Genomic DNA, 2,671 nt, shown 5'->3' on the forward strand with positions numbered 1-2,671 from the left:
GTTCGTTTTCTTTTTTAAAACTTCATTTATTTGTTTCAGCTCCCTACCGATTCCAGGGCCAATTCTGACCGCGCCTGCACGCGCAGCCCGCCTGTGTTTTACCCACCTGAACCGCGGCGGTCGCCAGCCAAGCGCAGCGGCAGGACGCGGATGATCCCCAGAGGTACGGCACATGGTGCCGTTATTTCTCTCGCGGCGGAGCCCCGAACTGTTGGGGAAATAATTGAAACAGGAGGAGGGATTTTTAAAAGAATAAAGAAAAAAAAATTAAGGGAAAAAAGCAGGTGTTTCCGCCCGGGATCGAACCGGGGACCTTTCGCGTGTGAGGCGAACGTGATAACCGCTACACTACGGAAACCCTCACTGTATAGCTTCTGTAGGCAGCGTGTGGTATTCTTGCCTGCCACCCCAGCAGCTGAGAGACCATGTCCCTTCCCTCACAGCAACCCCAAATAAAACCTACCCCAAAAGCTGAAAAACGGCGTGCGGCATTCTAAGTGATTAGCGTTAATGAGTAATTAGTGCTTCCAGATGCTTACTCGCTTCAGAGGTGGCTCAGCTGCGTTTGGGTGGGGCTCCCCTCAGGGGCTGTCCCAGAAGAAGGGCCTGAGACGGAGCAGGAGGGGCTCACCCCAAACTAGTGCGGCCCAGCCTTGTGCCCTGCTCCAAGCCATGAGGGCTGCCGGCAGGCCCCGGACTGGCCTCACCCTCCAGGCCGAGCTTCACCCTCGATGCCCACGCACATGCCCTGGATCCACTAGCCAAGGCCGATGCCGGACGTTATGGCAGGGCATAGGTTAAGGAGGGCAGGATGTGCTAGGGCTTGGGCCACTTTTGAAGAAACATCTTTTCTTCCTATGGCAGCTGCCACCAGATGTCGGTAGAATAGTGGCAACAGGGAGTGGAGCTCCCTGCAGAGCTGCTCAGGAGGGAGAGGATCCAAGGGGACAGGACCTAGGAGAGGACTGGCTGTTTTCTGAGCAAAATGAGAGACTCTTGGTGGTTCCCTTCCCTTTTCCCTCCCTGTAAATGAAGCTTCTTTCATGCAGGGTGGGCCAGACTCTGTTCTCCTCACCAAGGCAGTGGGAGCCATGCAAGAGGATGGCAGAGCCCAGCGTCACTGCAGTGAGTTTCCCGTCACTGAGGTTTTGTGTAAAGTCTCTGCTGACGACCCCGGATGATTCTAGGAATATGCTAGTTCCTCATCTTTTACCTTAACACAGTGTTAACAACCCATACACCTGTGTCATTCATTCTTTTTTTGGCAAAACCTCAGCCCTTGGAATCAGGTGGCAATGTGAGAATTATTTTTCCTGTTTTGTTCGTTGAAGTGTGTTTTATGCTCTGCTGGCTGCAGAGAAAAGCTTAGAAGGGAGAAGTGGATCATAAGCCCGGATGAAAGTGAAAAAGAACCTCACTCTTAATTAAACCTACTTTTAATAAAACCTACTTTTAATTTTACCTTTTTGTAGCTAATCTTTTGATTTATGGCCAAAGGAGATAGAGAGGAGATTGTCACTTGTCCTGAACTCCAGGGCTTGCCAGTACTTTATTCTGATCTGACTTGCAATCAAGATTAGAACATTAAAGCCTGTGACGACCATGAAGCCTTGGGACTTGTTTGCTCCATGTTGCTGTTAAACATCCCGGTGTCGCAGTCTTTTGCCTGCAGCTGGCAGAGCCAGCAGGAGAGGACTCTGGTAGCAACCTTTGCACTGTGCATCAGCTGAATGCGCTGGGGGCAAACCTAATCGATAGCTGGGGGCAAAGTCCTCTCTCTCTAGCAGGAGGGAGTGGATCTGTAAGTGACCCAAGACCATCAATGGAAAGATTCAAATGCTCTGGGTTTTGTTTTCTTCCACAGACCTCTTTCAGTCTGGTGATCAGTGGAGACAGGAGAGCTGCAGACCAGACAGCCCCAGGAAGGAAGGAAGCTCTTGGAAGGTATCTGTGGGTGGCAGAGGCAGAAATTAGACAAAAGGCATCGTGCTGCTGGTGTTAACTCCCAAATGTTGTGCTGGTCCTTCGTTAAGGCAGCACTGGACTCTGGTAGCCATGAGACATTGCATGTGGTTGTGTGCTCTAGATGCTCCTGGCGTGGGCAACTCTGGCTTTGAGGGCCCAGACAAAGCTCTCTCTTCCTGCTGCCTGCCGCTTGCTGGAATGGCTCCCGGGGATGTCCTCGCTTTTCTTACAAAGATCCATTGTCAGTGACTGCTCCAACTTTGCTCCGCAGGACAAAGACGCTGGCAGCATTTCAGTCTCCCCTCCAGCCCCTGACCTATCCCAATTCCTCTGCTCCCAACACTCACCACCCCTGCGGCATTTCTTGCTATGAGACCCCCCTCTGCCTAGCCCCCTGCCCAAGGACAGTCTCCAGAGTGCTAGGAAGGGCTGTCACATAAATACCCAGGAAAAAGAAAGCAGGGAGCTTATTTGGAGGTGAAAGATGGATATTTTCTGCTATTATCACCAGCATCTGCCCTTTCTGAACAAGGGAACCCTCCCCCCACCAGCCTTTTCACCAGTGCGCTGAAGGCAGCCATGCTCTGCTTTGTTTGCCTGACACGCTGCGATGGCTGCGGAGTCCCATTCTCCCCTTCTCCTCCCTCTGCTCCCTAAACAGCCTGCGCGGCTGTTGCGAGAGAGGAGCGTGGAGCACTGTGGAGCA

The 2,671-nt window shown here is 52.2% G+C and overlaps 1 non-coding gene across 1 annotated transcript; it reads right to left on the reverse strand.

The window, feature by feature from the left end:
• Window positions 1-285: 285 nt before the first annotated feature.
• TRNAV-CAC lies at window positions 286-358 on the reverse strand. Its single transcript has one exon. It is a non-coding gene; the product is annotated as a tRNA-Val (tRNA).
• Between the last annotated feature and the right edge of the window lie 2,313 nt (window positions 359-2,671).

The sequence above is a fragment of the Mesitornis unicolor genome, unplaced genomic scaffold, assembly GCF_000695765.1.
Source record: "Mesitornis unicolor isolate BGI_N332 unplaced genomic scaffold, ASM69576v1 scaffold26425, whole genome shotgun sequence".
Taxonomy (NCBI): Eukaryota; Metazoa; Chordata; class Aves; order Mesitornithiformes; family Mesitornithidae; genus Mesitornis; species Mesitornis unicolor.